Genomic DNA, 18,758 nt, shown 5'->3' on the forward strand with positions numbered 1-18,758 from the left:
CGTAATGCGTTAGAAATGGTATGTAAACCCCGTATTTACATATCTGCCACTGTGCAGGAGAATCCATATAGGTGTTCCAGTGTTCGAACCGTAATGCGCAAGAAATGGTATGTAAACCCCGTATTTACATATCTGCCACTGTGCAGGACAATCCGTATAGGTGTTCGAGTGTTCGAACCGTAATGCGTAAGAAATGGTACGGAAACCACGTATTTACATATCTGCCACTATGCAGGAGAATCCGTATAGGTGTTCGAGTGTTCGAACCGTAATGCGCAAGAAATGGTTCGGAAACCCCGTATTTACATATCTGCCACTGTGCAGGACAATCCGTATAGGTGTTCGAGTGTTCGAACCGTAATGCGCAAGAAATGGTACGGAAACCCCGTATTTACATATCTGCCACTGTGCAGGGGAATCCGTATAGGTGTTCGAGTGTTCGAACCGTAATGCGCAAGAAATGGTATGTAAACCCCGTATTTACATATCTGCCACTGTGCAGGACAATCCGTATAGGTGTTCGAGTGTTCGAACCGTAATGCGCAAGAAATGGTACGGAAACCACGTATTTACATATCTGCCACTGTGCAGGAGAATCCGTATAGGTGTTCGAGTGTTCGAACCGTAATGCGCAAGAAATGGTATGTAAACCCCGTATTTACATATCTGCCACTGTGCAGGACAATCCGTATAGGTGTTCGAGTGTTCGAACCGTAATGCGCAAGAAATGGTACGGAAACCACGTATTTACATATCTGCCACTGTGCAGGACAATCCGTATAGGTGTTCGAGTGTTCGAACCGTAATGCGCAAGAAATGGTACGGAAACCCCGTATTTACATATCTGCCTCTGTGTAGGAGAATCCGTATAGGTGTTCGAGTGTTCGAACCGTAATGCGCAAGAAATGGTATGTAAACCCCGTATTTACATATCTGCCACTATACAGGAGAATCCGTATAGGTGTTCGAGTGTTCGAACCGTATTGCGCAACAAATGGTACGGAAACCCCGTATTTACATATCTGCCACTGTGCAGGAGAATCCGTATAGGTGTTCGAGTGTTCGAACCGTAATGCGCAAGAAATGGTACGGAAACCCCGTATTTACATATCTGCCACTATGCAGGAGAATCCGTATAGGTGTTCGAGTGTTCGAACCGTTATGCGCCAGAAATGGTATGTAAACCCCGTATTTACATATCTGCCACTGTACAGGACAATCCGTATAGGTGTTCGAGTGTTCGAACCGTAATGTGCAAGAAATGGTACCGAAACCCCGTATTTACATATCTGCCACTGTGCAGGACAATCCGTATAGGTGTTCGAGTGTTCGAACCGTAATGCGCAAGAAATGGTACGGAAACCCCGTATTTACATATCTGCCACTGTGCAGGGGAATCCGTATAGGTGTTCGAGTGGTCGAACCGTAATGCGTTAGAAATGATATGTAAACCCCGTATTTACATATCTGGCACTGTGCAGGAGAATCCGTATAGGTGTTCGAGTGTTCGAACCGTAATGCGCAAGAAATGGTATGGAAACCCCGTATTTACATATCTGCCACTGTGCAGGAGAATCCGTATAGGTGTTCGAGTGTTCGAACCGTAATGCGTTAGAAATGGTATGTAAACCCCGTATTTTCATATCTGCCACTGTGCAGGAGAATCCATATAGGTGTTCCAGTGTTCGAACCGTAATGCGCAAGAAATGGTATGTAAACCCCGTATTTACATATCTGCCACTGTGCAGGACAATCCGTATAGGTGTTCGAGTGTTCGAACCGTAATGCGTAAGAAATGGTACGGAAACCACGTATTTACATATCTGCCACTATGCAGGAGAATCCGTATAGGTGTTCGAGTGTTCGAACCGTAATGCGCAAGAAATGGTTCGGAAACCCCGTATTTACATATCTGCCACTGTGCAGGACAATCCGTATAGGTGTTCGAGTGCTCGAACCGTAATGCGCAAGAAATGGTACGGAAACCCCGTATTTACATATCTGCCACTGTGCAGGAGAATCCGTATAGGTGTTCGAGTGTTCGAACCGTAATGCGCAAGAAATGGTATGTAAACCCCGTATTTACATATCTGCCACTGTGCAGGACAATCCGTATAGGTGTTCGAGTGTTCGAACCGTAATGCGCAAGAAATGGTACGGAAACCACGTATTTACATATCTGCCACTGTGCAGGAGAATCCGTATAGGTGTTCGAGTGTTCGAACCGTAATGCGCAAGAAATGGTATGTAAACCCCGTATTTACATATCTGCCACTGTGCAGGAGAATCCGTATAGGTGTTCGAGTGTTCGAACCGTAATGCGCAAGAAATGGTACGGAAACCACGTATTTACATATCTGCCACTGTGCAGGAGAATCCGTATAGGTGTTCGAGTGTTCGAACCGTAATGCGCAAGAAATGGTACGAAAACCCCGTATTTACATATCTGCCTCTGTGTAGGAGAATCCGTATAGGTGTTCGAGTGTTCGAACCGTAATGCGCAAGAAATGGTATGTAAACCACGTATTTACATATCTGCCACTGTGCAGGACAATCCGTATAGGTGTTCGAGTGTTCGAACCGTAATGCGCAAGAAATGGTATGTAAACCCCGTATTTACATATTTGCCACTGTACAGGAGAATCCGTATAGGTGTTCGAGTGTTCGAACTGTATTGCGCAACAAATGGTACGGAAACCCCGTATTTACATATCTGCCACTGTGCAGGAGAATCCGTATAGGTGTTCGAGTGTTCGAACCGTAATGCGCAAGAAATGGTACGGAAACCCCGTATTTACATATCTGCCACTATGCAGGAGAATCCGTATAGCTGTTCGAGTGTTCGAACCGTAATGCGCCAGAAATGGTATGTAAACCACGTATTTACATATCTGCCACTGTGCAGGACAATCCGTATAGGTGTTCGAGTGTTCGAACCGTAATGTGCAAGAAATGGTCCCGAAACCCCGTATTTACATATCTGCCACTGTGCAGGAGAATCCGTATAGGTGTTCGAGTGTTCGAACCGTAATGCGCAAGAAATGGTACGGAAACCCCGTATTTACATATCTGCCACTGTGCAGGAGAATCCGTATAGGTGTTCGAGTGGTCGAACCGTAATGCGCAAGAAATGGTATGTAAACCCCGTATTAACATATCTGCCACTGTGCAGGAGAATCCGTATAGGTGTTCGAGTGTTCGAACCGTAATGCGCAAGAAATGGTATGGAAACCCCGTATTTACATATCTGCCACTGTGCAGGACAATCCGTATAGGTGTTCGAGTGTTCGAACCGTAATGCGCAAGAAATGGTACGGAAACCCCGTATTTACATATCTGCCACTGTGCAGGACAATCCGTATAGGTGTTCGAGTGTTCGAACCGTAATGCGCAAAGAAATGGTACGGAAACCCCGTATTTACATATCTGTCACTGTGCAGGGGAATCCGTATAGGTGTTCGAGTGTTCGAACCGTAATGCGCAAGAAATGGTATGTAAACCCCGTATTTACATATCTGCCACTGTGGAGGACAATCCGTATAGGTGTTCGAGTGTTCGAACCGTAATGCGCAAGAAATGGTACGGAAACCACGTATTTACATATCTGCCACTGTGCAGGAGAATCCGTATAGGTGTTCGAGTGTTCGAACCGTAATGCGCAGGAAATGGTACGAAAACCCCGTATTTACATATCTGCCACTGTGTAGGAGAATCCGTATAGGTGTTCGAGTGTTCGAACCGTAATGCGCAAGAAATGGTATGGAAACCCCGTATTTACATATCTGCCACTGTGCAGGACAATCCGTATAGGTGTTCGAGTGTTCGAACCGTAATGCGTAAGAAATGGTACGGAAACCACGTATTTACATATCTGCCACTATGCAGGAGAATCCGTATAGGTGTTCGAGTGTTCGAACCGTAATGCGCAAGAAATGGTTCGGAAACCCCGTATTTACATATCTGCCACTGTGCAGGACAATCCGTATAGGTGTTCGAGTGCTCGAACCGTAATGCGCAAGAAATGGTACGGAAACCCCGTATTTACATATCTGCCACTGTGCAGGAGAATCCGTATAGGTGTTCGAGTGTTCGAACCGTAATGCGCAAGAAATGGTATGTAAACCCCGTATTTACATATCTGCCACTGTGCAGGACAATCCGTATAGGTGTTCGAGTGTTCGAACCGTAATGCGCAAGAAATGGTACGGAAACCACGTATTTACATATCTGCCACTGTGCAGGAGAATCCGTATAGGTGTTCGAGTGTTCGAACCGTAATGCGCAAGAAATGGTATGTAAACCCCGTATTTACATATCTGCCACTGTGCAGGAGAATCCGTATAGGTGTTCGAGTGTTCGAACCGTAATGCGCAAGAAATGGTACGGAAACCACGTATTTACATATCTGCCACTGTGCAGGAGAATCCGTATAGGTGTTCGAGTGTTCGAACCGTAATGCGCAAGAAATGGTACGAAAACCCCGTATTTACATATCTGCCTCTGTGTAGGAGAATCCGTATAGGTGTTCGAGTGTTCGAACCGTAATGCGCAAGAAATGGTATGTAAACCCCGTATTTACATATCTGCCACTGTACAGGAGAATCCGTATAGGTGTTCGAGTGTTCGAACTGTATTGCGCAACAAATGGTACGGAAACCCCGTATTTACATATCTGCCACTGTGCAGGAGAATCCGTATAGGTGTTCGAGTGTTCGAACCGTAATGCGCAAGAAATGGTACGGAAACCCCGTATTTACATATCTGCCACTATGCAGGAGAATCCGTATAGCTGTTCGAGTGTTCGAACCGTAATGCGCCAGAAATGGTATGTAAACCACGTATTTACATATCTGCCACTGTGCAGGACAATCCGTATAGGTGTTCGAGTGTTCGAACCGTAATGTGCAAGAAATGGTCCCGAAACCCCGTATTTACATATCTGCCACTGTGCAGGAGAATCCGTATAGGTGTTCGAGTGTTCGAACCGTAATGCGCAAGAAATGGTACGGAAACCCCGTATTTACATATCTGCCACTGTGCAGGAGAATCCGTATAGGTGTTCGAGTGGTCGAACCGTAATGCGCAAGAAATGGTATGTAAACCCCGTATTAACATATCTGCCACTGTGCAGGAGAATCCGTATAGGTGTTCGAGTGTTCGAACCGTAATGCGCAAGAAATGGTATGGAAACCCCGTATTTACATATCTGCCACTGTGCAGGACAATCCGTATAGGTGTTCGAGTGTTCGAACCGTAATGCGCAAGAAATGGTACGGAAACCCCGTATTTACATATCTGCCACTGTGCAGGACAATCCGTATAGGTGTTCGAGTGTTCGAACCGTAATGCGCAAAGAAATGGTACGGAAACCCCGTATTTACATATCTGTCACTGTGCAGGGGAATCCGTATAGGTGTTCGAGTGTTCGAACCGTAATGCGCAAGAAATGGTATGTAAACCCCGTATTTACATATCTGCCACTGTGGAGGACAATCCGTATAGGTGTTCGAGTGTTCGAACCGTAATGCGCAAGAAATGGTACGGAAACCACGTATTTACATATCTGCCACTGTGCAGGAGAATCCGTATAGGTGTTCGAGTGTTCGAACCGTAATGCGCAGGAAATGGTACGAAAACCCCGTATTTACATATCTGCCACTGTGTAGGAGAATCCGTATAGGTGTTCGAGTGTTCGAACCGTAATGCGCAAGAAATGGTATGGAAACCCCGTATTTACATATCTGCCACTGTGCAGGACAATCCGTATAGGTGTTCGAGTGTTCGAACCGTAATGCGCAAGAAATGGTACGGAAACCACGTATTTACATATCTGCCACTGTGCAGGACAATCCGTATAGGTGTTCGAGTGTTCGAACCGTAATGTGCAAGAAATGGTACGGAAACCCCGTATTTACATATCTGCCACTGTGCAGGGGAATCCGTACAGGTGTTCGAGTGTTCGAACCGTAATGCGTTAGAAATGGTATGTAAACCCCGTATTTACATATCTGCCACTGTGCAGGAGAATCCATATAGGTGTTCGAGTGTTCGAACCGTAATGCGCAAGAAATGGTATGTAAACCCCGTATTTACATATCTGCCACTGTGCAGGACAATCCGTATAGGTGTTCGAGTGTTCGAACCGTAATGCGCAAGAAATGGTACGGAAACCCCGTATTTACATATCTGCCACTGTGCAGGGGAATCCGTACAGGTGTTCGAGTGTTCGAACCGTAATGCGTTAGAAATGGTATGTAAACCCCGTATTTACATATCTGGCACTGTGCAGGAGAATCCATATAGGTGTTTGAGTGTTCGAACCGTAATGCGCAAGAAATGGTATGGAAACCCCGTATTTACATATCTGCCACTGTGCAGGGCAATCCGTATAGGTGTTCGAGTGTTCGAACCGTAATGCGCAAGAAATGGTACGGAAACCCCGTATTTACATATCTGCCACTGTGCAGGGGAATCCGTATAGGTGTTCGAGTGTTCGAACCGTAATGCGCAAGAAATGGTACGGAAACCCCGTATTTACATATCTGCCACTATGCAGGGGAATCCGTACAGGTGTTCGAGTGTTCGAACCGTAATGCGTTAGAAATGGTATGTAAACCCCGTATTTACATATCTGCCATTGTGCAGGAGAATCCATATAGGTGTTCGAGTGTTCGAACCGTAATGCGCAAGAAATGGTATGGAAACCCCGTATTTACATATCTGCCACTGTGCAGGACAATCCGTATAGGTGTTCGAGTGTTCGAACCGTAATGCGCAAGAAATGGTACGGAAACCACGTATTTACATATCTGCCACTGTGCAGGACAATCCGTATAGGTGTTCGAGTGTTCGAACCGTAATGCGCAAGAAATGGTACGAAAACCCCGTATTTACATATCTGCCACTGTGCAGGGGAATCCGTACAGGTGTTCGAGTGTTCGAACCGTAATGCGCAAGAAATGGTACGGAAACCCCGTATTTACATATCTGCCACTGTGCAGGGGAATCCGTACAGGTGTTCGAGTGTTCGAACCGTAATGCGTTACAAATGGTATGTAAACCCCGTATTTACATATCTGCCACTCTGCAGGAGAATCCATATAGGTGTTCGAGTGTTCGAACCGTAATGCGCAAGAAATGGTATGTAAACCCCGTATTTACATATCTGCCACTGTGCAGGACAATCCGTATAGGTGTTCGAGTGTTCGAACAGTAATGCGCAAGAAATGGTACGGAAACCCCGTATTTACATATCTGCCACTGTGCAGGGGAATCCGTACAGGTGTTAGAGTGTTCGAACCGTAATGCGTTAGAAATGGTATGTAAACCCCGTATTTACATATCTGGCACTGTGCAGGAGAATCCATATAGGTGTTTGAGTGTTCGAACCGTAATGCGCAAGAAATGGTATGGAAACCCCGTATTTACATATCTGCCACTGTGCAGGGCAATCCGTATAGGTGTTCGAGTGTTCGAATCGTAATGCGCAAGAAATGGTACGGAAACCCCGTATTTACATATCTGCCACTGTGCAGGGGAATCCGTATAGGTGTTCGAGTGTTCGAACCGTAATGTGCAAGAAATGGTACGGAAACCCCGTATTTACATATCTGCCACTGTGCAGGGGAATCCGTACAGGTGTTCGAGTGTTCGAACCGTAATGCGTTAGAAATGGTATGTAAACCCCGTATTTACATATCTGCCATTGTGCAGGAGAATCCATATAGGTGTTCGAGTGTTCGAACCGTAATGCGCAAGAAATGGTATGTAAACCCCGTATTTACATATCTGCCACTGTGCAGGACAATCCGTATAGGTGTTCGAGTGTTCGAACTGTAATGCGCAAGAAATGGTACGGAAACCACGTATTTACATATCTGCCACTGTGCAGGAGAATCCGTATAGGTGTTTGAGTGTTCGAACCGTAATGCGCAAGAAATGGTACAGAAACCCCGTATTTACATATCTGCCACTGTGCAGTAGAATCCGTATAGGTGTTCGAGTGTTCGAACCGTAATGCGCAAGAAATGGTATGTAAACCCCGTATTTACATATCTGCCACTGTGCAGGACAATCCATATAGGTGTTCGAGTGTTCGAACCGTAATGCGCAAGAAATGGTATGTAAACCCCGTATTTAAATATCTGCCACTGTGCAGGATAATCCGTATAGGTGTTCGAGAGTTCGAACCGTAATGCGCAAGAAATGGTACGGAAACCCCGTATTTACATATCTGCCACTGTGCAGGACAATCCGTATAGGTGTTCGAGTGTTCGAACCGTAATGCGCAAGAAATGGTATGTAAACCCCGTATTTACATATCTGCCACTGTGCAGGACAATCCGTATAGGTGTTCGAGTGTTCGAACCGTAATGCGCAAGAAATGGTACGGAAACCACGTATTTACATATCTGCCACTGTGCAGGAGAATCCGTATAGGTGTTCGAGTGTTCGAACCGTAATGCGCAAGAAATGGTACGGAAACCCCGTATTTACATATCTGCCACTGTGCAGGAGAATCCGTATAGGTGTTCGAGTGTTCGAACCGTAATGCGCAAGAAATGGTATGGAAACCCCGTATTTACATATCTGCCACTGTGCAGGACAATCCGTATAGGTGTTCGAGTGTTCGAACCGTAATGCGCAAGAAATGGTACGGAAACCCCGTATTTACATATCTGCCACTATGCAGGAGAATCCGTATAGCTGTTCGAGTGTTCGAACCGTAATGCGCCAGAAATGGTATGTAAACCACGTATTTACATATCTGCCACTGTGCAGGACAATCCGTATAGGTGTTCGAGTGTTCGAACCGTAATGTGCAAGAAATGGTCCCGAAACCCCGTATTTACATATCTGCCACTGTGCAGGAGAATCCGTATAGGTGTTCGAGTGTTCGAACCGTAATGCGCAAGAAATGGTACGGAAACCCCGTATTTACATATCTGCCACTGTGCAGGAGAATCCGTATAGGTGTTCGAGTGGTCGAACCGTAATGCGCAAGAAATGGTATGTAAACCCCGTATTAACATATCTGCCACTGTGCAGGAGAATCCGTATAGGTGTTCGAGTGTTCGAACCGTAATGCGCAAGAAATGGTATGGAAACCCCGTATTTACATATCTGCCACTGTGCAGGACAATCCGTATAGGTGTTCGAGTGTTCGAACCGTAATGCGCAAGAAATGGTACGGAAACCCCGTATTTACATATCTGCCACTGTGCAGGACAATCCGTATAGGTGTTCGAGTGTTCGAACCGTAATGCGCAAAGAAATGGTACGGAAACCCCGTATTTACATATCTGTCACTGTGCAGGGGAATCCGTATAGGTGTTCGAGTGTTCGAACCGTAATGCGCAAGAAATGGTATGTAAACCCCGTATTTACATATCTGCCACTGTGGAGGACAATCCGTATAGGTGTTCGAGTGTTCGAACCGTAATGCGCAAGAAATGGTACGGAAACCACGTATTTACATATCTGCCACTGTGCAGGACAATCCGTATAGGTGTTCGAGTGTTCGAACCGTAATGCGCAGGAAATGGTACGAAAACCCCGTATTTACATATCTGCCACTGTGTAGGAGAATCCGTATAGGTGTTCGAGTGTTCGAACCGTAATGCGCAAGAAATGGTATGGAAACCCCGTATTTACATATCTGCCACTGTGCAGGACAATCCGTATAGGTGTTCGAGTGTTCGAACCGTAATGCGCAAGAAATGGTACGGAAACCACGTATTTACATATCTGCCACTGTGCAGGACAATCCGTATAGGTGTTCGAGTGTTCGAACCGTAATGTGCAAGAAATGGTACGGAAACCCCGTATTTACATATCTGCCACTGTGCAGGGGAATCCGTACAGGTGTTCGAGTGTTCGAACCGTAATGCGTTAGAAATGGTATGTAAACCCCGTATTTACATATCTGCCACTGTGCAGGAGAATCCATATAGGTGTTCGAGTGTTCGAACCGTAATGCGCAAGAAATGGTATGTAAACCCCGTATTTACATATCTGCCACTCTGCAGGACAATCCGTATAGGTGTTCGAGTGTTCGAACCGTAATGCGCAAGAAATGGTACGGAAACCCCGTATTTACATATCTGCCACTGTGCAGGGGAATCCGTACAGGTGTTCGAGTGTTCGAACCGTAATGCGTTAGAAATGGTATGTAAACCCCGTATTTACATATCTGGCACTGTGCAGGAGAATCCATATAGGTGTTTGAGTGTTCGAACCGTAATGCGCAAGAAATGGTATGGAAACCCCGTATTTACATATCTGCCACTGTGCAGGGCAATCCGTATAGGTGTTCGAGTGTTCGAACCGTAATGCGCAAGAAATGGTACGGAAACCCCGTATTTACATATCTGCCACTGTGCAGGGGAATCCGTATAGGTGTTCGAGTGTTCGAACCGTAATGCGCAAGAAATGGTACGGAAACCCCGTATTTACATATCTGCCACTGTGCAGGGGAATCCGTACAGGTGTTCGAGTGTTCGAACCGTAATGCGTTAGAAATGGTATTTAAACCCCGTATTTACATATCTGCCATTGTGCAGGAGAATCCATATAGGTGTTCGAGTGTTCGAACCGTAATGCGCAAGAAATGGTATGGAAACCCCGTATTTACATATCTGCCACTGTGCAGGACAATCCGTATAGGTGTTCGAGTGTTCGAACCGTAATGCGCAAGAAATGGTACGGAAACCACGTATTTACATATCTGCCACTGTGCAGGACAATCCGTATAGGTGTTCGAGTGTTCGAACCGTAATGCGCAAGAAATGGTACGAAAACCCCGTATTTACATATCTGCCACTGTGCAGGGGAATCCGTACAGGTGTTCGAGTGTTCGAACCGTAATGCGCAAGAAATGGTACGGAAACCCCGTATTTACATATCTGCCACTGTGCAGGGGAATCCGTACAGGTGTTCGAGTGTTCGAACCGTAATGCGTTAGAAATGGTATGTAAACCCCGTATTTACATATCTGCCACTGTGCAGGAGAATCCATATAGGTGTTCGAGTGTTCGAACCGTAATGCGCAAGAAATGGTATGTAAACCCCGTATTTACATATCTGCCACTGTGCAGGACAATCCGTATAGGTGTTCGAGTGTTCGAACAGTAATGCGCAAGAAATGGTACGGAAACCCCGTATTTACATATCTGCCACTGTGCAGGGGAATCCGTACAGGTGTTAGAGTGTTCGAACCGTAATGCGTTAGAAATGGTATGTAAACCCCGTATTTACATATCTGGCACTGTGCAGGAGAATCCATATAGGTGTTTGAGTGTTCGAACCGTAATGCGCAAGAAATGGTATGGAAACCCCGTATTTACATATCTGCCACTGTGCAGGGCAATCCGTATAGGTGTTCGAGTGTTCGAATCGTAATGCGCAAGAAATGGTACGGAAACCCCGTATTTACATATCTGCCACTGTGCAGGGGAATCCGTATAGGTGTTCGAGTGTTCGAACCGTAATGTGCAAGAAATGGTACGGAAACCCCGTATTTACATATCTGCCACTGTGCAGGGGAATCCGTACAGGTGTTCGAGTGTTCGAACCGTAATGCGTTAGAAATGGTATGTAAACCCCGTATTTACATATCTGCCATTGTGCAGGAGAATCCATATAGGTGTTCGAGTGTTCGAACCGTAATGCGCAAGAAATGGTATGTAAACCCCGTATTTACATATCTGCCACTGTGCAGGACAATCCGTATAGGTGTTCGAGTGTTCGAACTGTAATGCGCAAGAAATGGTACGGAAACCACGTATTTACATATCTGCCACTGTGCAGGAGAATCCGTATAGGTGTTTGAGTGTTCGAACCGTAATGCGCAAGAAATGGTACAGAAACCCCGTATTTACATATCTGCCACTGTGCAGTAGAATCCGTATAGGTGTTCGAGTGTTCGAACCGTAATGCGCAAGAAATGGTATGTAAACCCCGTATTTACATATCTGCCACTGTGCAGGACAATCCATATAGGTGTTCGAGTGTTCGAACCGTAATGCGCAAGAAATGGTATGTAAACCCCGTATTTAAATATCTGCCACTGTGCAGGACAATCCGTATAGGTGTTCGAGAGTTCGAACCGTAATGCGCAAGAAATGGTACGGAAACCCCGTATTTACATATCTGCCACTGTGCAGGACAATCCGTATAGGTGTTCGAGTGTTCGAACCGTAATGCGCAAGAAATGGTATGTAAACCCCGTATTTACATATCTGCCACTGTGCAGGACAATCCGTATAGGTGTTCGAGTGTTCGAACCGTAATGCGCAAGAAATGGTACGGAAACCACGTATTTACATATCTGCCACTGTGCAGGAGAATCCGTATAGGTGTTCGAGTGTTCGAACCGTAATGCGCAAGAAATGGTACGGAAACCCCGTATTTACATATCTGCCACTGTGCAGGAGAATCCGTATAGGTGTTCGAGTGTTCGAACCGTAATGCGCAAGAAATGGTATGGAAACCCCGTATTTACATATCTGCCACTGTGCAGGACAATCCGTATAGGTGTTCGAGTGTTCGAACCGTAATGCGCAAGAAATGGTACGGAAACCCCGTATTTACATATCTGCCACTATGCAGGAGAATCCGTATAGCTGTTCGAGTGTTCGAACCGTAATGCGCCAGAAATGGTATGTAAACCACGTATTTACATATCTGCCACTGTGCAGGACAATCCGTATAGGTGTTCGAGTGTTCGAACCGTAATGTGCAAGAAATGGTCCCGAAACCCCGTATTTACATATCTGCCACTGTGCAGGAGAATCCGTATAGGTGTTCGAGTGTTCGAACCGTAATGCGCAAGAAATGGTACGGAAACCCCGTATTTACATATCTGCCACTGTGCAGGAGAATCCGTATAGGTGTTCGAGTGGTCGAACCGTAATGCGCAAGAAATGGTATGTAAACCCCGTATTAACATATCTGCCACTGTGCAGGAGAATCCGTATAGGTGTTCGAGTGTTCGAACCGTAATGCGCAAGAAATGGTATGGAAACCCCGTATTTACATATCTGCCACTGTGCAGGACAATCCGTATAGGTGTTCGAGTGTTCGAACCGTAATGCGCAAGAAATGGTACGGAAACCCCGTATTTACATATCTGCCACTGTGCAGGACAATCCGTATAGGTGTTCGAGTGTTCGAACCGTAATGCGCAAAGAAATGGTACGGAAACCCCGTATTTACATATCTGTCACTGTGCAGGGGAATCCGTATAGGTGTTCGAGTGTTCGAACCGTAATGCGCAAGAAATGGTATGTAAACCCCGTATTTACATATCTGCCACTGTGGAGGACAATCCGTATAGGTGTTCGAGTGTTCGAACCGTAATGCGCAAGAAATGGTACGGAAACCACGTATTTACATATCTGCCACTGTGCAGGAGAATCCGTATAGGTGTTCGAGTGTTCGAACCGTAATGCGCAGGAAATGGTACGAAAACCCCGTATTTACATATCTGCCACTGTGTAGGAGAATCCGTATAGGTGTTCGAGTGTTCGAACCGTAATGCGCAAGAAATGGTATGGAAACCCCGTATTTACATATCTGCCACTGTGCAGGACAATCCGTATAGGTGTTCGAGTGTTCGAACCGTAATGCGCAAGAAATGGTACGGAAACCACGTATTTACATATCTGCCACTGTGCAGGACAATCCGTATAGGTGTTCGAGTGTTCGAACCGTAATGTGCAAGAAATGGTACGGAAACCCCGTATTTACATATCTGCCACTGTGCAGGGGAATCCGTACAGGTGTTCGAGTGTTCGAACCGTAATGCGTTAGAAATGGTATGTAAACCCCGTATTTACATATCTGCCACTGTGCAGGAGAATCCATATAGGTGTTCGAGTGTTCGAACCGTAATGCGCAAGAAATGGTATGTAAACCCCGTATTTACATATCTGCCACTGTGCAGGACAATCCGTATAGGTGTTCGAGTGTTCGAACCGTAATGCGCAAGAAATGGTACGGAAACCCCGTATTTACATATCTGCCACTGTGCAGGGGAATCCGTACAGGTGTTCGAGTGTTCGAACCGTAATGCGTTAGAAATGGTATGTAAACCCCGTATTTACATATCTGGCACTGTGCAGGAGAATCCATATAGGTGTTTGAGTGTTCGAACCGTAATGCGCAAGAAATGGTATGGAAACCCCGTATTTACATATCTGCCACTGTGCAGGGCAATCCGTATAGGTGTTCGAGTGTTCGAACCGTAATGCGCAAGAAATGGTACGGAAACCCCGTATTTACATATCTGCCACTGTGCAGGGGAATCCGTATAGGTGTTCGAGTGTTCGAACCGTAATGCGCAAGAAATGGTACGGAAACCCCGTATTTACATATCTGCCACTGTGCAGGGGAATCCGTACAGGTGTTCGAGTGTTCGAACCGTAATGCGTTAGAAATGGTACGGAAACCACGTATTTACATATCTGCCACTGTGCAGGGCAATCCGTATAGGTGTTCGAGTGTTCGAACCGTAATGCGCAAGAAATGGTACGGAAACCCCGTATTTACATATCTGCCACTGTGCAGGGGAATCCGTATAGGTGTTCGAGTGTTCGAACCGTAATGCGCAAGAAATGGTACGGAAACCCCGTATTTACATATCTGCCACTGTGCAGGGGAATCCGTACAGGTGTTCGAGTGTTCGAACCGTAATGCGCAAGAAATGGTACGGAAACCACGTATTTACATATCTGCCACTGTGCAGGACAATCCGTATAGGTGTTCGAGTGTTCGAACCGTAATGCGCAAGAAATGGTACGAAAACCCCGTATTTACATATCTGCCACTGTGCAGGGGAATCCGTACAGGTGTTCGAGTGTTCGAACCGTAATGCGCAAGAAATGGTACGGAAACCCCGTATTTACATATCTGCCACTGTGCAGGGGAATCCGTACAGGTGTTCGAGTGTTCGAACCGTAATGCGTTAGAAATGGTATGTAAACCCCGTATTTACATATCTGCCACTGTGCAGGAGAATCCATATAGGTGTTCGAGTGTTCGAACCGTAATGCGCAAGAAATGGTATGTAAACCCCGTATTTACATATCTGCCACTGTGCAGGACAATCCGTATAGGTGTTCGAGTGTTCGAACAGTAATGCGCAAGAAATGGTACGGAAACCCCGTATTTACATATCTGCCACTGTGCAGGGGAATCCGTACAGGTGTTAGAGTGTTCGAACCGTAATGCGTTAGAAATGGTATGTAAACCCCGTATTTACATATCTGGCACTGTGCAGGAGAATCCATATAGGTGTTTGAGTGTTCGAACCGTAATGCGCAAGAAATGGTATGGAAACCCCGTATTTACATATCTGCCACTGTGCAGGGCAATCCGTATAGGTGTTCGAGTGTTCGAATCGTAATGCGCAAGAAATGGTACGGAAACCCCGTATTTACATATCTGCCACTGTGCAGGGGAATCCGTATAGGTGTTCGAGTGTTCGAACCGTAATGTGCAAGAAATGGCACGGAAACCCCGTATTTACATATCTGCCACTGTGCAGGGGAATCCGTACAGGTGTTCGAGTGTTCGAACCGTAATGCGTTAGAAATGGTATGTAAACCCCGTATTTACATATCTGCCATTGTGCAGGAGAATCCATATAGGTGTTCGAGTGTTCGAACCGTAATGCGCAAGAAATGGTATGTAAACCCCGTATTTACATATCTGCCACTGTGCAGGACAATCCGTATAGGTGTTCGAGTGTTCGAACTGTAATGCGCAAGAAATGGTACGGAAACCACGTATTTACATATCTGCCACTGTGCAGGAGAATCCGTATAGGTGTTTGAGTGTTCGAACCGTAATGCGCAAGAAATGGTACAGAAACCCCGTATTTACATATCTGCCACTGTGCAGTAGAATCCGTATAGGTGTTCGAGTGTTCGAACCGTAATGCGCAAGAAATGGTATGTAAACCCCGTATTTACATATCTGCCACTGTGCAGGACAATCCATATAGGTGTTCGAGTGTTCGAACCGTAATGCGCAAGAAATGGTATGTAAACCCCGTATTTAAATATCTGCCACTGTGCAGGACAATCCGTATAGGTGTTCGAGAGTTCGAACCGTAATGCGCAAGAAATGGTACGGAAACCCCGTATTTACATATCTGCCACTGTGCAGGACAATCCGTATAGGTGTTCGAGTGTTCGAACCGTAATGCGCAAGAAATGGTATGTAAACCCCGTATTTACATATCTGCCACTGTGCAGGACAATCCGTATAGGTGTTCGAGTGTTCGAACCGTAATGCGCAAGAAATGGTACGGAAACCACGTATTTACATATCTGCCACTGTGCAGGAGAATCCGTATAGGTGTTCGAGTGTTCGAACCGTAATGCGCAAGAAATGGTACGGAAACCCCGTATTTACATATCTGCCACTGTGCAGGAGAATCCGTATAGGTGTTCGAGTGTTCGAACCGTAATGCGCAAGAAATGGTATGGAAACCCCGTATTTACATATCTGCCACTGTGCAGGACAATCCGTATAGGTGTTCGAGTGTTCGAACCGTAATGCGCAAGAAATGGTACGGAAACCACGTATTTACATATCTGCCACTGTGCAGGACAATCCGTATAGGTGTTCGAGTGTTCGAACCGTAATGCGCAAGAAATGGTACGGAAACCCCGTATTTACATATCTGCCACTGTGCAGGGGAATCCGTACAGGTGTTCGAGTGTTCGAACCGTAATGCGTTAGAAATGGTATGTAAACCCCGTATTTACATATCTGCCACTGTGCAGGAGAATCCATATAGGTGTTCGAGTGTTCGAACCGTAATGCGCAAGAAATGGTATGTAAACCCCGTATTTACATATCTGCCACTGTGCAGGACAATCCGTATAGGTGTACGAGTGTTCGAACCGTAATGCGCAAGAAATGGTACGGAAACCCCGTATTTACATATCTGCCACTGTGCAGGGGAATCCGTACAGGTGTTCGAGTGTTCGAACCGTAATGCGTTAGAAATGGTATGTAAACCCCGTATTTACATATCTGGCACTGTGCAGGAGAATCCATATAGGTGTTTGAGTGCTCGAACCGTAATGCGCAAGAAATGGTATGGAAACCCCGTATTTACATATCTGCCACTGTGCAGGACAATCCGTATAGGTGTTCGAGTGTTCGAACCGTAATGCGCAAGAAATGGTACGGAAACCACGTATTTAAATATCTGCCACTATGCAGGACAATCCGTATAGGTGTTCGAGTGTTCGAACCGTAATGCGCAAGAAATGGTACGGAAACCCCGTATTTACATATCTGCCACTGTGCAGGGGAATCCGTACAGGTGTTCGAGTGTTCGAACCGTAATGCGTTAGAAATGGTATGTAAACCCCGTATTTACATATCTGCCATTGTGCAGGAGAATCCATATAGGTGTTCGAGTGTTCGAACCGTAATGCGCAAGAAATGGTATGTAAACCCCGTATTTACATATCTGCCACTCTGCAGGACAATCCGTATAGGTGTTCGAGTGTTCGAACCGTAATGCGCAAGAAATGGTACGGAAACCACGTATTTACATATCTGCCACTGTGCAGGAGAATCCGTATAGGTGTTTGAGTGTTCGAACCGTAATGCGCAAGAAATGGTACGGAAACCCCGTATTTACATATCTGCCACTGTGCAGGAGAATCCGTATAGGTGTTCGAGTGTTCGAACCGTAATGCGCAAGAAATGGTATGTAAACCCCGTATTTACATATCTGCCACTGTGCAGGACAATCCATATAGGTGTTCGAGTGTTCGAACCGTAATGCGCAAGAAATGGTATGTAAACCCCGTATTTACATATCTGCCACTGTGCAGGACAATCCGTATAGGTGTTCGAGTGTTCGAACCGTAATGCGCAAGAAATGGTACGGAAACCCCGTATTTACATATCTGCCACTGTGCAGGACAATCCGTATAGGTGTTCGAGTGTTCGAACCGTAATGCGCAAGAAATGGTATGTAAACCCCGTATTTACATATCTGCCACTGTGCAGGACAATCCGTATAGGTGTTCGAGTGTTCGAACCGTAATGCGCAAGAAATGGTACGGAAACCACGTATTTACATATCTGCCACTGTGCAGGAGAATCCGTATAGGTGTTCGAGTGTTCGAACCGTAATGCGCAAGAAATGGTACGGAAACCCCGTATTTACATATCTGCCACTGTGCAGGAGAATCCGTATAGGTGTTCGAGTGTTCGAACCGTAATGCGCAAGAAATGATATGGAAACCCCGTATTTACATATCTGCCACTGTACAGGACAATCCGTATAGGTGTTCGAGTGTTCGAACCGTAATGCGCAAGAAATGGTACGGAAACCACGTATTTACATATCTGCCACTGTGCAGGACAATCCGTATAGGTGTTCGAGTGTTCGAACCGTAATGCGCAAGAAATGGTACGGAAACCCCGTATTTACATATCTGCCACTGTGCAGGGGAATCCGTACAGGTGTTCGAGTGTTCGAACCGTAATGCGTTAGAAATGGTATGTAAACCCCGTATTTACATATCTGCCACTGTGCAGGAGAATCCATATAGGTGTTCGAGTGTTCGAACCGTAATGCGCAAGAAATGGTATGTAAACCCCGTATTTACATATCTGCCACTGTGCAGGACAATCCGTATAGGTGTACGAGTGTTCGAACCGTAATGCGCAAGAAATGGTACGGAAACCCCGTATTTACATATCTGCCACTGTGCAGGGGAATC

Source organism: Camellia sinensis, chromosome 13 (genome assembly GCF_055761805.1).
Source record: "Camellia sinensis isolate YWXY chromosome 13, ASM5576180v1, whole genome shotgun sequence".
Taxonomy (NCBI): domain Eukaryota; kingdom Viridiplantae; phylum Streptophyta; class Magnoliopsida; order Ericales; family Theaceae; genus Camellia; species Camellia sinensis.